This window comes from Anser cygnoides, chromosome 1 (genome assembly GCF_040182565.1).
Source record: "Anser cygnoides isolate HZ-2024a breed goose chromosome 1, Taihu_goose_T2T_genome, whole genome shotgun sequence".
In the NCBI taxonomy this organism is placed as follows: Eukaryota; Metazoa; Chordata; class Aves; order Anseriformes; family Anatidae; genus Anser; species Anser cygnoides.
Genome location: NC_089873.1, coordinates 31,507,525 through 31,529,634, shown reverse-complemented (window position 1 = coordinate 31,529,634; position 22,110 = coordinate 31,507,525). Strand labels below are relative to the sequence as shown.

The window sequence follows — 22,110 nt, the reverse complement described above, 5'->3', positions numbered from 1 at the left end:
GTTGGTCTGGGCATCTACGTCTCCCATTACAATGAACGCGAAAGAGGCAGATGTTTGTGCACAGTACTCACAACAGTCTCAGTGAGGAAATACCTAGCACAACCAACAGAAACTACTGGGGAAAAAAATAATAGTTCTTTCTCCTGGGAGTTTTAAGTACAGCTATATCAGCATGAAACCAGAAACCAGAGCTGAAAACCTCTTGTACAGTATGCGACCATGGTATGACTGAGCATGGAAGAAGGAAGTTGCAACACTGTGCACAGTACTATATAGAATCATTAGCGTTGGAAAAGACCTCCATGATCATCTGGTTCAACCATCCCCCTACCACCAATGTCACCCACTAAACCATGTCCCTAAGCACCATGTCCAACCTTTCCTTGAACACCCCCAGGGATGATGGTGACTCCACCACCTCCCTGGGCAACCTGTTCCAATGCCTGACTGCTCTTTCTGAGAAGAAATGTCTCCTCATTTCCAACCTAAACCTCCCCTGGCACAACTTGAGGCCATTCCCTCTAGTCCTATCACTACTTATCTGCGAGAAGAGGCCAACCCCCAGCTCCCCACAACTTCCTTTTAAGTAGTTGTACTTGCAAGCAATGCAATGATGAAGTAGGAGGAAACCTATATTCCAGACTTCTTTTCTGTCCAGGTTTAAGCTAGTAAAGGGCCATAATCACAAGACTCTAAGGAATTTATATCTCTTCTGAAGCTGGGCCATTATGCAATCAAGGAAACCCAAGTAACTGCATCTATAGATTATAAACCGTAAATAACAACAGGATAGTATCTTCCAAAATCTAGATATCCCCTTGTGTAGGGCTTCCCTGGAATAGCAGGCCCATACTCTGATGCACTACTTGATGCTTTCCGGAAGCTACTGCTGATGCTCAGCTCAGCCCTATTCAGCAAACAGTACATCCTGCTACAGCATGTTTGTGAGAAAGAATAAAATTCAGCATTCATCTTGGGTCTTTCAAGTAAAACAGTTACAAAACAAAAAATACCTTTATTCACTTTGATATAGCACAATAAAAATTCAGAGGTTTAAGGAAGCTTTTGTTGTGGTTATCCCCTTTTTATATACTACAGGAAAGCTCTCATACCAAAATGCAATTACATAGAATTCTCTCCCACTCCACCAGCCCTTCCAGTTCCTCAAGAGATAAGGCTTTAAATTAACAAATAGATCTCATTTCAGTTTCAAGATGCATTATCTAAATGTTGCAGTAATGCTGGGAAAAGGCAAGGATGGTGATGGCTGTTTAAGTCAGGATAGCACAGTTTTTTGTGGTAAACCTTTAGCATGATTGTTTCTATAGAACATATAAAATATATTTTATACAATATATAGGCTAAACCCTTCCCAGTTTTATTTCCTACTTACCTGTGCTCCAGCAACCTCACATAGGCTACCAGCATGATTTTTGCAACAACAGTATGAAGAATCAAGCTTTTAAAATCTTTTTCATAGCTTACTTATGGGAAACCAGTGAGCAAGTGTAAAACACCATGAAAGGACAACTTGGGTTTTGGAAATAATAGGTGTGGATCTAGTTTCTTTACAGTTTAAGCATGAGTTACTAACCACTTTTCAGTAGCAGTGCCAAAAAATGAGTCAAACAAAACGCCCCATCAGCTTTCTAAACTTGTGTTAATTTTCAACTGACTAAACAAAGCAAACTCTTGTAGTGAGCAAACTGATTTTACAGCTTAAAAAGCTTAGCTTTTAAGTTAAAAACTGATAGCAGCATAATCTATGAAAATGCTGAGAATCACAGCTGTATTTCACAATAGATATTGTTTTGGGGGAACTGTGTAAAGAAAGAAACAAGGTTCAGTTATTAACTTAGAAAAATAATTTTACGGCTCCCTTTGAATCCCACCTCCACTTTTAACATCTGCAGGCTACAGGAATATTTTGTTTCTTTCCAGCATTTTTTATATATTAACAGAATTCACGAACATTTCACTAACCAAGGATCTGATGTGGTGCATCTAGAACTTATACTTTCCAACATTCTTCAACCATCTCATTGTTATTGCAAGCATTTGCATAGAATCACAGAATGGTTTGGGTTGGAAGGGACCTTAAAGACCACCCAGCTCCAACCCCCTGCCATGGGTAGGGATACCTTCCACCAGACTGGGTTGCCCAAAGCCCCATCCAGCCTGGCCTTGAACACCTCCAGGGATAGGGCATCCACAGGTTGTCTGGGTGTTCTGGTGCCTCACCACCCTCAGAGTGAAGAATTTCTTCCTCATATCTAACCTAAATCTACCCTTTTTCAGTTTACATCCATTACTCCTTGTCCTATCACTACACTCACTGACATAGAGTCCCTCACCAGCTTTCCTGCAGGCCCCCTTTAGGCACTGGAAGGCCTCTGTAAGGTCTCCCTGGAGCCTACTCTTCTCCAGGCTGAACAACCCCGACTCCCTCAGCCTGTCCCCATAGGAGAGGTGCTCCAGCCCTCTGATCATACTCATCCAAAGAACAAAAGAAACGGTGTGAACTCCCAAAGACACCGAGATACTATATTTACTCTTTCAATAGGAAATACTGTGCATCTAATGCCACCCTTTAAGTACGTCAGTGGTTTGGAAGAATAGTTGTTCTACGTTATTCCGTATCACCATCCATGATACAGCTCTACTGCAGTTTTACAAGTGCTCGAAGGACATTAACTGGCAGACACACACTGTCCTTCTGCAGTCTGCTTTTCCAGATGTGAAGAAGCTTCAATTCCTTCAAAAGCTGTGTGGCCTTAGAGCTACTATTTCAGTTAGAGGACTGGAGAAACTTGCCCGAACAAACTTCCTGAACAAAAGTAGGAAAATACAACAGTTGATGGCAGGTTATTTGAAAAAATACCTACAGGGCTTAAATCATCCTTGCAACATTTTTCCTCTCTTTTCTCTGGCTGGAAAACATCCATTCCTGCCAGCCAAACACCCATTTTTCCTTTGAAGTACTTCCTGAGAATTTAATTGCCTATTAAATTGCTAACAAAACTTTCAAGTTGCAGACCAGCCCTGAGAGACTCCCGACGGAAGGAACAAACAGCCTCTAAGCCCTACACATCTTTCCACGGTCAGTGGGGAGGGCAGAGCTGCTCTGCTGGCCTCCAGCCATAGAATCAAATTTTGTCTGGACGAGGCTCACCAAGATAAACGCAGACCTATACAGGAGGTGGCAGTTCTCACTGAATGCAGTCTGAAGTTATGTCTGAGCAATGCTTTTGAGAAGTGAGATGTTAAGTCATATAAATTGTGGACCTAGCTACATAAGCACTGCAACTCAAATTTGAAAATGTTTCGTATTTGAAAATGTGTTTCTTACACAATTCAAATATCTACCTTATTTAACCTTTATTACATAGTTCTTTCATTCTTGGTAGGTTCTCTAAATTGACTGCTTACCACCAAGTTGTCAAGGTTCAAATGATGACAACATAAGAAATACAGTGGAGAGGAGCATCCAGTTAATAACATATATATATATATATATGTTACTAAGTTATAACTAGTTACTAGTTTAGTAACTAGCTTTTTATTACCTGAAAGAATTTTAGATTCTCAGTTCTGTAACTTCTCAAAATGACTAGTTTTCCATAATAAAGTAAAAGGACTCAAAATTCTTGCAAGGCAGGAAATACAAAGCCAAACTGCGCACTTTCTTTTCAAAGAAAATGCCAAATAGTTGTAGCAACTACCCTAAAAGTGCTGACGTTATTGCATAATACTGTAAACTATGCACTTCATGCAATTCAGGAAAATCTATTATCTGTGTGAATTGAAATAATACAGAATTGTAGCAGTGCCTATGGTGGTATGAATAATTTATTTTCTGAAGTTCAGAAACAACTCTACAAAAAAAAAGTTCATGTTAGAATACAGACTGTTAATCACACTTGACACATTTTTTGGAATATTCTAGTAAATACTTTTTAGATTGCCAATTCAGAAAAATCAAGATTTGTAAACACCAGATACTCAATTCAGGGTGTTGGAACACAAAGGGCTAACTGTTATTTCATTTTTAATCAAAGACAAGCTTTTTGCAAACAAACTCATACTTTTACAAACACAAAGATATTGCTTCAAATTTTATATTTCAGAATCTTCATGTGATTTATTATTTTACTGCTTTCCCACTTCACTGAGAAGCTTCTTCCATTGAATGCTTTGTAACCTTTGTAGCTACTTGGGTATGTCCTAGCAACACAACAGCTAGAAAAGCACAGAAAAAAATAGAGCAGCAGGCGAGTAGCAGACATTAAAAGATCTACAAATATGGTAAATAATTTAGGAGAAACAATGGAAATGGAAAATACTTTAGAAGCTCCAATCTATGCCTCTGTATTCCCCAGATCTTTGTCTCTGAATTCTCCATCAGTTTTTTACAATGCTGAAATATATGTACATTTGTAGGATAAAGAAGGGGAACAGAAATCAAGGGGTCTTAAATCACAGCCTGAAAAAAAAGTATCATTTACCTTAGAAGCCATGACTCTATTAAAGTTGACCCATGCTACTCTGCAAATGAGTTCTGGCATGGTATGTAGATCTGTAGGTTTCAGATAAACAAGAAGTGGTAATGTGTTCAGTGTAGATGGTTCGGATTTCCATGCAAGACGAGTCTAACAGAGATTTTTCTTAATGAACTTTATGCCTGAAAAAACGGGACAGATGCCAAAGGTTTTTTACATCATTTTGCTGTGAACAAGACATATTTCACCACGTGGGCATATCATATTTTAGAAAGTAGACTAAGTTGTGAGAACCCTAGTGAAACTAAACTGTTAGAAGTTGGGCCTGACTTGCTTGCAGAGGCACATGTGGAGTCATCTGGAGGGAAAAAGGCAGGGGAAAAGCAGTTCAGGGCACCCCAACAGTGCTCCTTCAGGTTGCCAAAAGGAGCAAGAGATACTAAAGCTGCTTTTCTTCCGAGCCTCCTGCGCCTCTTGATTGCAAATAGGCCAGATTGCTTAATGGCGGAAGAGAAGAGCCCCATGGACAACTGTCCTGAGATAAGGCACCAGCCTCCTCTTCCTCCTATGAAGACAGTAGGCATAGGCAAGAAATTAATTCTGGGTGATGTACATACAGCATCACGCTGGGAGAAGTGCAGGGCATGAGGAATAAATATACGAATGCTGTTACTCAACATTTCTGTACATTTCAGAAGGCTCATTCTACCAAGGAGCAGCTAAGGCTCAGGAAATGTAAAACATTTGGATCTTAGTGAATGGAACAATATATATATATACATATATATATATATATTATTTTTTATTATTATTAGTTTTCCCTGGGGATAGTACAACAAAATATTGTCCAGGATTTTTAAGACTGTAGCAAAGTCAGAAACTAAACCTCACTCAAAGGAATAATTACTTCAGCAGTCAATAATCTTCTGTCCATTTTATGCCTTCCCCTGGTGTTACTACCTGCTTCTGATATAGTGGAACTAACAAGGAGATTTTGGGGGAGGAAGAAAAACAAGGGGGAAGTGAGTTACAAGCCTCTACTTGCCTTTTATTCTTTCTATGTTAAGCACAGATCTAGATTTGTTAGCCCTAGCTTCTTAGAAAAAAATCCATACATTCCAGATACCTCTTCATCTACTAACAAATTTTAGCAATGATAACATGAACATCTTGTTTCAGAGATCAACATGCAGCTCAACCAATAGCACAAAAATAATCTGAAGTTTTAAAGCTTTTAGAATGTGATTTCCTTGAAATAAATAGAAAAAAAAAAAAAACAGTGTTACACTGTCAGCCACCTAAATATTTGTAGATATTTAGACATAATACACTCCTGTTGCAAAAAATATTCAGATAATTAAGGCGCTATCTGCAGTGCTCTGCAAAAGGACATCATCCTTCAACAAAGGCTGAAGCCCTCCAGATATTAAAATGTACATTTGCTGCCTTTACTCATTATCCATTACATTTTATTGATGCATAAATCTTTCCAGCTCATCCACTAATAATGCCTGTTCATTACATTTACTAACTATTCTATAAACCTGTAATAAAACCAAGAAACTTAATCTTCTTTTATTATTTTAGATAGTGATAAAAAAATAGTGACTTAGAAAACAGTTTATCCCTCTCCATATTGAGCTGTTATCCTTTGCCCTTTATATCCTGCTGTAATCCACTCCAGTGGTCTTTTCCTAATTGATTTTGTAAGCTCATCTTCTGTGTCGTACAGTATCACAAGTTTTTCTGAAATCTGAATTAATTACATCCTTTGTTTCAGATTCTTTGTTTATTACTTCTTTCTCCTGGAAATATGAGCATGAGCTTATGCACTGACAAACCACTCTATAACAAATTCAACATTGTACATTGTCAAGCCTTCCCTGTGACAGACCAAGGGAAAAAGACGTATTCAGAGTTTTCTTTCTGCAGTCTCCTTCAGTACTATGTCAGCCCCTTTCTCTTGTTAATATGTTCCATAAAATATTTACTAATACAAACTTTAAACAAAGAAGATATATAAACAAATAGATTTTAAACAAGTAAGTGCAATGTTGCCTAACAGTACCTTAGTGTTTTTATAAACTATCAAGTCAGGGCTTCCCCTGGTATTACTTTTGCACATTCCCAATACCAAGCCCTAAAATCAAAGAGGAATCAAAACAGGGAAGAGGGTGTGAAAGCATCACTGCCTTGCGGCTGATGGACAAAAAAGAAAAGCATGTGGATGAATGTTTTGCAGGACTCTAAGCCTCACAAATAAGAGGTCCTGTTGAATATAAACCTGGTCAAGGCATGATAACAAAAAGATTAAGTCTGCACGCTTGTTTTTGCCTTTGGCTGCACCATCAAATCCTGCCTTTAGGTGTGACTGCTTTTTGTTATGCTTAACGTAACTCTGGAATTCTAGGATTTATGCCTAGACAGACTATAAATTTATGAGTTAATTTGATTTGCTTTTATTCTTGTATTTCAATAATAATTTTAATGTATTTTACTCCCATCTCCGTTACAGAAAAAACTAACCCAGGGTGGCTGTAGGGGTGGCCTCTATGTGCAGAGCCCAGCAGCTGCCCCATGTTAGATAAGGGCCGGTTTTAGCCAGCTCCAAAGGGATCTGCCACTACCCAGAGCCGAGTCAATAAGAGATGTTGTTTGTGCATCTGGGAGAGCAGATTGGCGAAAGGAGAAAAAATAATGCAGTGCAACAACAGCTGGGAGAGAGGAGTGAGAAAACATGAGAGAAGCAGCCCTGCAGCCCCCAAGCTCAGTGCAGCAGGAGGGCAGGAGGTGCTCCAGGCACACAGCAGCAGCTCCCCTGCGGCCTGTGGAGAGGCCCCTGGTGGAGCAGGCTGTCCCCCTGCAGCCCATGGGTCCCACACGGAGCAGATCTCCACGCTGCAGCCCGTGGAGGAGCCCCCGGTGGAGCAGGTGGATGTGGCCTGGAGGAGGCTGCGGCCCATGGAGAGCCCCCGCAGGAGCAGGCCCCGGGCCGGAGCTGCAGCCCGTGGAGAGGAGCCCACGCAGGAGCAGGGGGTCTGGGGGGAGCTGCCGCCCGTGGGGGACCTGTGCTGGAGCAGTTTGCTCCTGAAGGAAGGTACAGACCCGTTCTGGAGCAGTTCTTGAAGAGCTGCTGCCTGTGGGCAGCCCCCGCAGGCTCAGTTCGGGAAGGACGGCATCCCGTGGGAGGGACCCCGCGTGGAGCAGGGGCAGAGAGGGACCGTGAAGGAGCGGCGGAGACGAAGGGTTAGGGACTGACCGCAGCCCCTATTCCCCGTTCCCCTGCGCTGCTTGGGGGTAGGTAGTGTAAGAGAGTGGATGGGAGGAAGGTGTTTCTAGTTTGGTTTAATTTCTCACTGTTCTAGTCTGCTAGCGATAGGCAATAAGATATAATAATCTCCCTATACTGAGTCTTTTTTGCCCGTGATGATACTTGTTGAGTGATCTCAGTGTACTTATCTCAACCCTTGAGCCCTTCCCATCTTTTTTTTTTTTGTTTTTTTTTCTCTCCCTTTTCCTTTGAGGAGCAGGAGTTAGAGAGCAGTTGCAATGGAGCTCAGCTCCCCAGCAGGGTAAAACCACCATAGTAGTCTACCAAATTTGTTTCTACAATAGATGCTCCTTTAAAATTTCATGTAAATGTCTTCTGCACTTTCCATTTAAAGCTAATAAGCAGTATTAAACTATTTAATTTTTACTTTCATATTTCTTGTTTCAGCCTACATCTTTTGCTCTAGTCTCTTAAGTTTCCACTATTTCCCCTCACACAAGGTAGTAGTACTAAACTAAACAACCAGCCCTTGCTCAATAACTAAATAATATAACATTTTTATGTTTATATATATGTGCAGCATGAAGTCCCAATCACAACAGAAGACAGAGTTTCTCACATACGTGTGCCAATCACAGCAAGAGGAGGAGGGAGCAGGAACAAAAAAGCATAGTCAGCAGATTGAAGAAAAGTATGCAGCTGCTCTACTTGATATTCATGAGGTATTTATTCATCTTGAAAACTGTGTCTGGTTTTGGGTCCCTCAATTGCAAAACACTGAGGAACTTAAGAGTCCAGTGGACAGCTGCTTTGATGTTCAAAGATATGCTCAGAAAACTGAGTTTGTTTTAACTGGAAAAAAAGAAGGCCAAGGAGGAACCTAATCAGTCTTCCACTACAAAAGCAAGGTTGCAGAAAATGCAGACTTTTTCAAGGTGCACTATAACAGGCCAAGAAACAGCACTCACAAGTTGAAATGAGAAAAAGTTCAATCAGACTTGAACAAAAAATTCTCCAAGGAGAGCAGTTAAGCACATGACTAAGTTGCCCAAGGACGCTGCAGAATCTCCACCTTTGGATGTATCTAAAATAAATGGGACTAAGCACTGAACAATCTGCACCAACTCCAAAGTCTACCTTGCTTTGCACAAGAGGTTGGACTAGATGACTGCCAAACCCACCAGAAGACCTTAAAACCTAAATTGTCCTATGATTTTATTAATTGCATAGACTGAAGAGTCTTTAAAGATCAGATAATGTATATTTGCCAGACAGAGTGGCTGTGATAAGTAAAAGCACCTGTGTAAGTTTCACTTAAGCTTCCACTGAGGAATTGTAAAAATGTTATTGACCACATTATTAAGCCTCAATCAAGTTGCCACTTAAAAGTTGCAAGGACACACTTAAAAAAATTATTCAGCTGGAACTTAAATTCATTTATTTTAAATACTGGTCTACTTAATCATTTGCTTTATTCTGTCAGGTCAGTAAAAATGGTTATCCTTTCATTACCTCTACCCTATTCCCCCTGCATTTTTCTTTACAAAATGGATATGCAAAACATATTTACTGAGAAACCCTAAGATGGAATCTAGTTTCTCTTCTATAATCCAAACAAGATCAGCTACAGGGGGTGTCATTAGACACTGGAGAAAATTCAACTGAAAAAAGAAAACAGCATTTATGCTAAAGACAGTACTTTATCTTGGCTTCTAGTTATATCTGCTGACATACTTATAACAGAAGATGTTTGATTGTACCAATTTTAAAACACTGGCTTTACCAACAATTAAAATGGTTTAAAACGTTCCTCTTAATGATGTGGAAAGGAACTCCCAAGTTGCAAATAAATAAATTTTGGGTGAAATATTTCCAAGCTCATGAAGGTGTGAGGTGTAGGGTTTTGTTTGTTTGTTTTTTGCTTTTTTTACTACTATTGGAGCTTGTCCAAGCATTCAGTAAGAGCATCTGATATTTAGCTTTCTTTCCCAGTTTGTACACTCAACAGCATATTTTTAAATAAAATTTTAGAATTAGAGCACTCGTAAGAGCTAGCGTTGAAAGATAGAAAAGGTGCAGTCATGGATCTCTGGAAAGCAAAGGTTGGATATCATTTGGACATGCTAACAGATCATTCAGGCACAAAAGAAACTGAAAAACAGGAGGCTCTGACTGAACATCAGGAAACACTTTTTGACTCTGAGGGTGACTGAGCACTGGAAAAGCTTGCCTGTGGTAGTGGTGGAATCCCAATCCTTGGAGATGCTCAAAAGGCATCTGGAACATGGTTCTGGGAAGTCTGCTCTATGTGTCCATGCTTGAGCAAGGAGGTTGGACAAGACGACCTCAACCATTTTGAGATTCCGTAATCATGCATTTTGTTACAAGAGCAAAAACATTTGGAAATAAATACAGCTAACTGAAAAGTTATTTTGATCATGTGTATAAATACTTCACCCTGATAAAAGAATCCTGTATTGTAACTCACAGGTTGAGTTCCTATATGTCTTTACTGAGAGTTTTAGCTTTTTTCATTACTTTTATTTTTTTAGTATCAAGAAGCAAAAACAACAAAATATTTCTCTTAAAGCTGGGCACTTCATACTAGCAATAGTATATTGTAAAATAGATCACCAACAGTGGGAATGGGCGAAACAGTTTTCAAAGGAGCAGTAATACTCTAACTTGACTAAGCAAACTGGAAAGAAGAACAGATGAAAGCAGCTGCAAAATACATAGGTTGAAGTTCCACAAACAAATCCTTATGCAGCGATTCACTGACTTCCTATTCCCCCTCCTTTCTACATACTGCTACCTTCCCTGCTCTTTGCACTTACACACCAACTCTACACACAGATAGACAGATGAGACAATTGTCAGAATTCAAGTTGCCTACAAAATTTTTCTTCCTTTAATTGGATCGATTCCCATTGATTAAACAACCATGCTGTTAATTTATCTGAGGTATCCAAGCACATGAAATGAGATGTAATAAATCCAGGTCTTAATATTTGCGTTTGCTGCTTTCTATGTTGAACAGTCACTCTTCGTGGAATTTTAGTGAATGCATATGCAGCACAGAACAAGAATTCTGCATTCAAATATATTCTCAAGATCCTTTACCATTATTTCTCTCGCAGGAAGCTGAAAGCTCAGAAAACTTCTCAGAGCAAAAATAGAACAAAGACCCATCCCAATTAAAATTATTTCTAAAATGTTGTAGAGTGTTCATTTATGACTTTGGTTGTTCTCATGATTGCCACAGGAATCACCTCAAATTTGCAAGAATGTACGTATCGGAAAAGAAGTACTCAGTATTTCTTTAACAAAGCTTTGATTGATACTGGGGCCAGTAATGTTAAAACATCTTTGTTTAAAGCTTTAAAGCTTTTTTAAACCTTTGTTTAAAGGTACTTTGACCAGTATCATGGGGCAGAGAGCACCTTTAGCAAGTACACTGTTGATACAAGACCAGGAGGAGAGGTAATACACCAACTGATTGCACTGCCATGCAGAGGGACTTCAACAGGCTGAACAAAAGCCCAACAGGTAGCTCATGAGGTTCAGCAAAAGGAAATACAAAGTCCTCCACCTGGGGAGAACAACCCCTGGCAGCAGCACAGGCTGGGGCTGACCAGCTGGAAAGCAGCTTGGCAGAGAAGCACCTGGGGGTCTTCGTGGAGTCTAGGTTGACCATGAGACAGCAGGGTGCCCTTGAAGCAGAGAAGACCAACAGTATCCTGTGTTGCATTAAAAAAAATGTTGCCAGCAGGTCAAAATAAGACATCTTTCCCCTCTCCTCAGCACTGGTGAAAGATTTGGAGTACTGTGTCCACTCACGGGCTCCACAGTACAAGTGAGATGCAGGCATACTGGAGCGAATCCAGTGAAGAACCACAAAAACAATTAAGGGATTGGAGCATCTGATCTCTGAGGTGATACTGAAAAAGCTGGGACTCTAGCCTGAAGAAGAGGATGCTTGAAGATATCTTGTATAATGTATTTATACCATATGCATAAATATCTGATGGGGGTGGGGGTAAAGAACATTTCTCAGTGGTGCTCGGAGGCAGGACAAGAGGCAACGGGTACTAATTAAAACAGATGAACTTCCATCTGAACACAAGAAAGCTCTTTCCTACTTTGAGCGCAGTCAAACATTTGAACCAATTGTCCAAACAGCAAGCTGCTCTAGTTGACTGTGCAGCAGAGGTGGCGTTGGACTAGATTATCTCTATGCATCCCTTCCAAGCCCAAGTATTCTATACTTCTTTGAGGAAGAGATGGAATGGGAGCAACTACATCTGAGTAACATGGACTTAGTGTCAGTTGTCTTCTTTGCTCAGACCATGCCTTCACTAAGTTGAAATAGTTCCCTTGCACATCAGTTGCCTATATCTGATTGCATTCTATGAAGACAAGTTGTTTATTAGACTTAGGAATAGCCTCACTGTACAAATATAGCTAAACCACTTTTTTTCTTTCCCATACATCCCTGATGCACAAGACTCTAGCTCTAACCAGTATGAGAACTGTGTAAATACAGACAATGTACAAACACAATGTATTCGTTTTCACCAATCAAACCACTTTATTATAGTCTACTACATCATCTATTTCTATCAGCATACAACCATCTCCTCAATGGATTTTTTTGCCTTCCCTCCAGTCAGTGCTCAAGCAGTAATGGTATTTTAATCAAAACAGTTTAGAAGGGAATCATCCTTCTTCTTTCCTACTGCCTGTTCTCTTTCAAGAACGTATTGACAGCTTTGCTTTACAATTGTAGGAAAATTGAGGGGAACCAAGAGAAAGTCACATAGAAAAGCTAGAACATCTCCCTCATGAGAAGCAGGCACCTGTGCACTGACCCAATTAGACATTCAAACACTTGTCACTTTGGAGCTGTCTGGTTGTCACTCATCCAAGTAGCCCCAGGGGGCCTATTGTATGGTGGCATTCCCTGACAGAAGAACTGGAGCTACGGAGGCAATGAGGGCACAGGGATAGGGTGCCAGGATCCTGGTGAGTGAAAGCAGCTAGCAGGAAAGCCAAAGAACCTTAGAGCTTCCTTAACTTGGTTACCATCCAAAAAGCCTTTCAGAATCTTCAATGGTTATCTTTTTTTTCAAAGCAGTCTAGTTTCAAAACCTTACAGTAACAGTCCTCGTTATGCAAAGCTACGTTTAACTCTTGAGTGACTAACACAAGAACCGTTTCAGAAGAGATCCCTGAAAGATTAAAATATCTTTGTTAGAGGGAAAGGATGGACTAAGTTTTACTTTCAGAAACACCACCAGCATATAGTTCAGAAGTCAAAACATTTCAGTGTCTATCTCCTCCCTTCTCTGTTTTAAGCCTATTATTGACACTTCCAGACGTCCCTTCTGCTTGAACACATAAATGAGGGATAAACCATTGTGGAGCCATCCATGCCTACACACTATAGAAGAGAAGAGGTCTGTTTTAGCAGACTGTATACAATACTGTATTCAAGACCCCAAAATCAGATTTTTTGTTCAAAAGATTCAGATATTAAAACACAGATGACTATTCAGCAGCTACTTCTGACTTTGAGTAAGGCTATCTCTGTTCTTATACTGAAAGTTATTCAATTGAAATACAAGAGCATAGAGGGGTTGGAGGGCAATTAAAAAAAAAAAAAAAAAGCTTATTTCAAAACTTCCAAAACAGGCATTTTAACCTTGGGATCTAAACCATGAGACTGAAGAGTTCAGAATGTCTCTGCCACCAAATCTGTGATCTATGATAGAAGAAAAAACTCTTTTGGTACAGAAATATTTTAAGTCCTTTCTCAATTCTGTTTTTCAGACTCATTTGTTTACTAGTTAACTTGTCCCGACACCTGTCCTCTCCAGCAAGGATCATCAGAGATGATTAAGCCTTCCTTTAATTATATGAATCTACGAAATACTTTTAGCTGCTCTCCTAGTTAGTGTATTTGATTTGAGCTATTCAGGTAAAAGCTGTGATGATATTGTAAAGTTTATATTAATCACAAGCTGTTAACCTAAACAAATGTGGAAATGCAGCTAAATGCAGAATGCATTATATGACTATCCCAATAGTACTTAAAAGAAGGTATAGAAAGAAGAAACTTAATAAAGAAAAATTTAATGCCAGTAGCATTTTTTCTCTATATTTGGCATGGGAAATTAAAATTTAGATGGAAAAAAATATCTTACCTTTGTACAAATAACTTCTGAGAAAGATGGTCTATATATTTACTTTTCCTTCTTTCTTATTTGTTGTATGGCAGATCTTTACCTTACTGTCTTGCCTGCAAAAAAACGATATAGAACCTGAAGTCTTCACACAGGCTGATAATTACACTCACTATTAAACTACAACAAATACTTCAGAAATGTCTTCATATAGCTGCAATGCTAAATCAGGTATGGTTTAAGTGGTGTTGAGAAGGATGACATTTTACTAGGAACTAATTTATATATGTTGGGCTTAAGGAAAAATAAGAGGCATCAGCAACAAAAGAAGCATCATAGGTTTCAAAATTATACTTTGCATTTAGCTCTCCAAAATAATATAGCTAGACCCATACAATCAAACCAGGCCACCCATAAAGGCATCCAGGTTTTCTGTAGCGTTTGAAAAACAGTCAGTGCCTCCCAAAGCTTGACCAAGCCACTGGAAAACCCTAACCACATCTTTTTGAAGTTCAGTAACTTAAGGCACACTGGGGTACCTCTCCCCCTTCAAGACCAAATCCTGCAGTGCTCTTTGGCATACAGATGCACAAGCTTCTACGAAGACATCAGCTGGGAGAGGTCAGAGCAGCACTGACAGCAAGCCCCTACTGCTGGAAAAGCTTTTGGTCACAGCGCGTGCCTGGAAAGCGAGCGACCGGTGTTTATAGCCTATTCATAAACTGCCTGATCTCATTCTTTCTAGGAGAATATCCTAAATCCTAATTGAGGGATGAGACAGACAACCCCTCCCCCTCCAGCCAACCCCCCACATTAAAAGCACAATACAAGGAAAGAGGAAACAGCAGGTGAGGGCTTGTCTTCAATTCGGCTGTGACCTTCCTCATTTATTCATGAGAACTGTGCATGCACTACCTCTCTCAAGTCTTTGTTACTTTAACACCCTATTTTAGACATATTTGAGGCTTCATTGAGAAGGAGGTTGTTTATTTTTCCACAGTTAAGCACACGTGGAGTTGAACGAGTGAGTATGGTTTAAGTAGGATCACAAATTTTGACAGTGAGCTACAAAAAATTTGGAACTGAGGATTCCCATGACAGTCGTCTGGCTTTATAGTACATGTTGCTCACCTGCAGATGCTGCTCTGCTTGCCACCTACAGTCTTTATTTCAGTGAACCAGTGATGAAGTGAAGAACCAGAAGCACCGGACTAGCATTGCTGCTAGTGACTTGACTGCAAGACACGTTATTTTATTTAGTGTACATAAAAGTACAAATTTTATCTGTAAAAAAGCTTATTGTTTTCTCTTATCTGCAGATGAGCACCATCTTCTAAGATAAAACAGGAGAGACTGCAAACTTTGTGATCCAGTAAGATTGGTTTAATTTGATAACACTGTCAAAAGTTTCTTTCAGAGTATTTTAAAGAGAGTTTTTATTACTAAATTGTTCTGTAACCTGGCAAAATCCTAACTGTTGAACAAAACTCTGAACTGTTTCTTCCAGTAGCAAAGTGCACTCTTCTCATAAATTGCTCTTTACCCCGCTCTTTCAAATCATATTGTTGCTCTTACATAATAAAGCACTGGAAAGAAAATATTATCTTTGTCATATTGGAAGTTTGGCATCTATCATTTATTTCACCGGGGTGAAATTCACTTTGTTGCCTTCATCTTTGCTCAGGCACTCAAACCCCTCCCTACCCATATTCTCCAGGGGGAGCAGCTGCTTGCACCCCAACTGGACCTTTATAAGCCAAAGGCAACAGTGAACTTGCTTTCAGAACTGCTACAAGCATGCGGCTCCTAACTGACCAAAATGCTCAAGTATGACACTAATCACACATATTCTGCTCCTACATGAAGATAAGATTCATCTACCCTACCAATCACGTTGCTTCCTGGCTGGTTTGGCCACCAACTCACTCCCCCAGGGGGAAACCCAAGGACATCTCAGGGAACTCTCCAGCCCAAGGGCCACTTCTAAAGGGTCGTGCTGTCAGGACTGCATAAGTTCGGAGTCTCCACTTGAGACAGTCCCTGCAAGGCACTGCATGCTCAGACACCCCCGTGCCCCCACGCAGCACTCAGCAGTACACACCACACGTGTAACACCATGCTGCAGACTCATCCCTTTGGTGGGCTGCCATACAGCTCTCCTGCTTGAGACGCTCTGAACTGCAAACACAAACTAGCTGTGTATTAGGGCCACAGGGACGTCACAGTACCTAGATGAAATTCAGATCACATTGGGCGAACATGGCCAGCATGTTTTATAAGAGACGTGCCAGTTAGCCTACCGCGATGACGGGAGTTTATCCCTGTCTGGCTGTTAGTACCAGTAAAAAAAAGCTGCAGCCTCAAGGGCTAGGTCTGAAAGTTAGGTGTGATGTTACATCCAGGATGGTTTGTGTACGAGACTTCACATACAGGAGAGAAAAAAAAAAAAGGAAAAAAAAAGGCTCTACAGTGCCACAGACCAATGTTAACACAGTGGATAATCCTTCCCAGAGTCCTAACACACATCAAAAGAAGGGGTGAAAAAAACAACCAGTTTCCTTTACTCCTCTGAGGTAAATATTGTTACTTAATGATATATATTGTTTGGGACATGCATTACAGTTTTCAGTGTTTTAGTGAGTGAAGAGAAACTGTATTACAGGCATAGTCAAACTGTTTTCAGCTGTTGTGTATGAAATGGTCAGAATATCAGTCTCTTGGGATGTCTGGACTACACTCATTCTGCTCCAAAAATAAATATTTGCTATAGTTCTTTTTTGGCATCCATGGCTGTAACCTATTTACAGTCCAGGATCACATTCTTTTGCTGTGATGTGATTCATTTTCTCTGAGAAGGGAGCTTAACAAAAGCTCCTAACTCCAGTGAACTCATAAGCATGAGGAGTTCTCTAAAAGGTGCACAGAGGAGCACCTGAATATCCAAAAGTCAGCTCAGATGTAATGAAGTACAGAAGCAATCTCAGATTACAAATATATTTTATGATTTTTTTCTTGCCTGACAGTTAAGCTAAAACTTTGAATTGTTATTCACAGTGCTAACTGCATGAAGATGATATTTTGAATGGCTTGGTGGCATCATCTTACGGGATTCAACAGGTGAAGTCCCATTTATTTCATTCTAGCCAGGAACCTCTCATCTCTGAACATGTAAACAAATAACCAGATGTCTGCTTTCCAAAGTAAGAGGAGCATTTGTACCCTTACAGAACAATCATAAGTGAGGGAGTTAGCATGAATTTAAAAAAAAAAAAATAAAAGTAGGCAGAAAAGATGTTTTAAAAACATTCTAAACCGGGTTGTTCTATAACGAAGTCTACAGATTTGGTGAAATATGTTTTTTAATGTATTAGATGCATTTGGGGTAACATCATTGCTCATTTTCTATTTATGAAACTGGCTACTGGGATGTTGTAGAAATATAAAACAATTTTTATTTCTACACACCAGATCATTATGTTTTTTGTGTATTCATTCATTTAAAAACTTGTGAACTAAAATTTACACAGTGTTGTTGCTTTAAAAACATTTAATAGTGTTGACAGACTCTAGGAAAGTACAATTTAGAATAAAAAAGTGTGCATTGTAATACAAAACTATGCAAAAAAGTTCAAAAGTAAAAAAAAAGTAGTATCAAAATGCCACTTTTATTTTATAATCAGATTGGCCAAATGGTTTTAGATAAAATGTACTCAATATATTCATTAAAAAAGTTAAAATGTTCTAATGTTATTAATCTAACCTTAGAAAGCTGTAAAATGAGACAATACGTAGTTTTCTCCTAAAACTAATACTATACACGCTATGTATATAATACAGTTTCCTTTTACTTAGACAATACTTAAAGATATTTAATGAAACACATTTTAACGGGGACCTGGAAAAATATTTGCTTTATGACATATAATATAGTTAGTGCATTTAAGCACAGTTTCATGCAATTCAATACTGCAGAGCACCAGTATTCACCCTCCTGTCATTTCTTCTTTCAGAATTAAGGAGTGATGAGGAGCCCTCAGAAGAGGAGAAACTACCCTGGTGGTTGATAAGGGCGGTGATCCATCTTTCTGTCATATCTATCTTATTCCTGGCAGTGCTCAACCCCAGATGATTCTGACAAAGTAATAATGGAAAAAAATATATATGCTGGAAATACCCCAAAAATAACTGTTCAGTTTTTCATTCTTCAGACACACATCCTCACAAATACATACTCTAATGCAAGCAGTTCAGCCTAGTTTTTACTAATATCCTTTAGAGCAACATACTCATTTTATATAAACGAGTTCATTATATTACAGTCATTAAAACAGAATTTACATTCGATCTAATCTTTAATATGTTGCAAAGCCACAACCTTCCTTCATGGATATAAATTATACTGTATTGATTTCAACACCTAGACTGCTAACCAAAGTTAAATGTTTCAGTAAGTTACACAGGATAGGTCTACTCTCCTCTTCAGAGGTATAAGCTCCATTTCCCGATGCTCCCGCTACTCAAATAAATCAAGCTAACCGATACCAAGGTACACAAATCTCAGCTGCGTAAGTGATCAAGAAGAATCTGAATAGAAAAGGGAGATCAGCCATTACCTTGTGCATATAGCCATATAGTCCTCTTCCTGTTTTGCTTTTTTTTTCCCTTTTGTTTTGTTAGCAGGAGATAAGAATTTGTAGCATGCTCCCCTCCACGTTGTAATCTTGACAAGAGTCGGCTGCTAAGCCCCGCTGTCGCAGCGCTGTGCAGAAGCACGCACAAAAAGCCCTTTCCAGCAGCCAATGGCTTTGTCCTCGACCTCCCAAGCTTCTGTGTGATCAGCACAGGCTTTGTGGCCATACAATGGGGGTTAAACATTTCCCCGTATTTATTTAAAAGCAGAGCTAAATCTGCTTAGCTGCATGAGCCTTTTAGTAAAATGATGCTCAGTGTAGCTGGGTATTTTTCTGTTTAAGAGTAAATGGCTTCTTCTATCTACAGAATATAAATATACATATGTATTCCTTTTCAGTGTCCACAGTGTTTAAACAATGCAGCCAGTAAAATCAAAGATTTGGATCCAGACCCTACCTTATCCAGAATTTCCCCCTAAATAACTACCACTGAGCTGCCTAGTTCCATTTTTCCTTTACGTTCTTTAGACCAGGTGACTTGCCAAGTGGGCAGCCCTCTGCTCTCTGTTGATAGCACCTGAGAGGCAGACCCTTGCAAAAGCTACTACTTATGTTGACAGGTGAAATTCCATGAGGAAGAAAATATAGGCATTCCAGGAAATAAATGAAAACATTTTACAAGAAGGCCACCGATTTTGGACATCACATCAGTCTCTGAACTGCCTTTGCTTTTCCAGAAACTACCTTGAAGCAACACTGGTACAAAACTGGCTTTTTCCAATTCCTAAAGAAGTAAACCGTATTAAAACCTTTCGTTTCTGCTCTGCAAAGCCTGACTTTTTGTTCATTTGTTTGTTTTTAAGTCCAGCTAAAATGTTTCTAATTTTAAGGGGGTTGCAGTTATTCCTACGCAGCAGCCGCGAATCCCGTCAGCATTTATTAGCACCGGCATTAGCTCCGAACAATAACTTCATCTGCTCCTTTGAAACCTATTCAGCTTTCAAGGCTTGCTTAGAACAATGCTGTTCTTCACAAAAGCACGATACAGAAGCATCTCCATCAAAGCACGTTGCCAGTGAGGTTCAGTAATGACTGCAGCCACCTGACCTCCTCAGCTTAACGAAACAGAACCAGGGCATCTTCATTCAGCTCACACTTCCCACATGTGCCTTGCTTCTGGAGATGCAAAGACCTAAGCTAAGAAGGCAAATAGCTTAGAAAAACAGAAGTTATAGTTACAGGCAATTTGGTTTTGATTTGAAGGTTTATCATCAAATAATATAGTGTTTATTAGGCAACACTGTTCAAAGTTTGTTTAGGGGTAATTGGCTTCTCTGCTGCTTGAAGTTATTGCTTTTTAATTGCACATTTACAACTGTATATTCTAATGACAACAGCTGGCATGAAACTGTAAATAATCAGGTATTTACCACACCACAAACATGCTACAGTATTAATCTATTATTTGCATTTACTAACATTTAACTCTAATAAAAGCTTAATTCTCAAAAATCATTATTTCCATAGCTTTGATCATTCCTTCCAAAATGAAGTCCTCACATGAAAAAGACAACTTTTGCCACTGCAGTAGCTCAGCTACTTGTTCCCCTTTGCCTTTGACAGTATACTTCATCAAGAAACTAGCTAAAATATAACTGATTGAACAGACTTTTTCTGTTTAACTAGGTTTAAGCAGAAGTTATTTTCTGAATTTTAGAGCTGAATGATGAAGGGGCAGGTCCAATTTTGTTGTCTGATTGACCAAGCCTAATCAGAATTATTTCTGCACACTGCTTCACTACAGCTGTAGAGCCATTAAACACTAAATGCTCTGGAGGCCCATTCCCTTTCAGCCTCCTACTGCGACTCGCACTTTTCAGACAGTAGCTACTCAGTGGGCTACTCAAAACATTCAAAAAATGGGGATGCTATATTTAATGGAAGGCTTAAAACCCACAGCAAGATCTGTCACTTGACTTGTCAGTATGGCAGCTATCATAATAAAACAGTCTTTGTGATGGAGACTTAAAAAGAACCCTGTGAACTGGGTCTCTTACTTCACAATACATTTTTATTAGGAAAAGTTTTTCAGTCATAGCAGCTAGTTTTTCTTCAAGAGAAATAATCATATCTGTCTCTAAAAATGCTCACTAAGATATGCACACTTTTTAGTAACTGTAATATTACCCATAGCATCTTGTTTTACACCTTATTATCACCTATTACCATTTACACATTATTAGCCTACGGAAGCCTTTATACTGATATAGCCATTAGGACTGTCTTCCTGCACAATTTACAAAATAAAATAGAATATTAATATTAACAAATACTAACTAAAAATGTTAACAAAACCACTTTTTTTACCTACTGAACTCTTTAAGCTGAAAATACCTGTGATGTGCACATACAGTGCACAATTCCTTGCTTTGAAACCTGCTGGTAAGAAAAAGAAAATTCATTTTCTGAAAAACATCTAGCAATTGCCTGATGATACTGATTTTTCATCCATCTCCTTTTTCATGGATTTTTGGTTTTCTGTCCTGAATAGCCTCAACACTTCATAGACTTCTGAAAATACTCAGGAAAAACCACCAATCATTTAAACTTCCTAAGGCTACAGTCATACTTCATCAAAATTTAACTAGTGTTAATACTCAGCTGAGATCTCCAAGTAGCTCAGTAGTTAACTTTGCTTTAGAGTTTAAAAGGTGTGAGATCTAAAACTCTAAAAGACAGTGTAACTCAAAAGTATCCAGGGATGGCATACCATCCCAAAATACTAAAACCACAGGCAGTTACACCCACCAAGGCCACTGTAAAATATTCGAAGAAGAAAAGAAGTGGTAGATTTGAATCATCTAACATGAAACAACAACCTAGCCTAAAGACAGTTGAAGCATGCTGACATAACATATCTACCCAGGCATTTTAAGACATAAAAAGACTATTAACTGTAGATCCTTCTTCCCAAAAGGCATTCCAAATATTTGGGATGGGAGATGAATATTGTGACAAATAAGCATTAAGTGCTATTATGAAGTGTAAATTGTGAAGATCAAGATCCTCCAATAAACACAGCAGAGCAAAATATGTTTTCACAATGTTCAACATAAATGAACAACAAACTATAAGGCCGATTGTTTTGTGTCAGAACTGAGACATTATAAAAAAGTATTAGGAAATACGTAGGAAATACAGACACTAGAAATATACTGAAAAATATTAACGTTATTTTTCTCTTATTTAAATAACGTTATTAAATATGTTATGACAAACTTGTGAAGATTGCCTGATAGTTTATGAAGGGATATGAAAAGGAAGATGCCATCTTATGTAAAAAAATTAATTTAAAATATCATAACTTCTACTAATTTCAGCTTTTACAACTAAGATCTCATGGACTTATTAAACACACTGCTGTCACTTCATAAATAATAATTTATTCCTTTTATTTTTTCCTTCAAACATACAAAAGGATGTTACGGCATACGTAGCCAGTCATTACTTACTGCAATCAGAAA

At 39.0% G+C, this 22,110-nt stretch overlaps 1 protein-coding gene across 28 annotated transcripts in view; it reads right to left on the bottom strand.

Annotated features, from left to right (window-relative positions):
- NRCAM (neuronal cell adhesion molecule) overlaps positions 1-22,110 on the bottom strand; it is a 151,514-nt gene that overhangs the window by 88,164 nt on the left and 41,240 nt on the right. For 2 of the 28 annotated variants that reach the window (XM_048065848.2, XM_048065851.2), the window contains exons 2-3: positions 13,977-14,071; positions 4,506-4,681 (exon numbers count right to left, since the gene is read on the bottom strand). The exons of 24 other annotated variants lie outside the window; for them this stretch is intronic. The gene's annotated coding sequence lies outside the window, so the exon portion shown is untranslated. The remainder of the gene's footprint in view (positions 1-4,505; positions 4,682-13,976; positions 14,072-22,110) is intronic. 2 more of the 28 variants (XM_048065847.2, XM_048065850.2) reach the window with 1 other exon arrangement.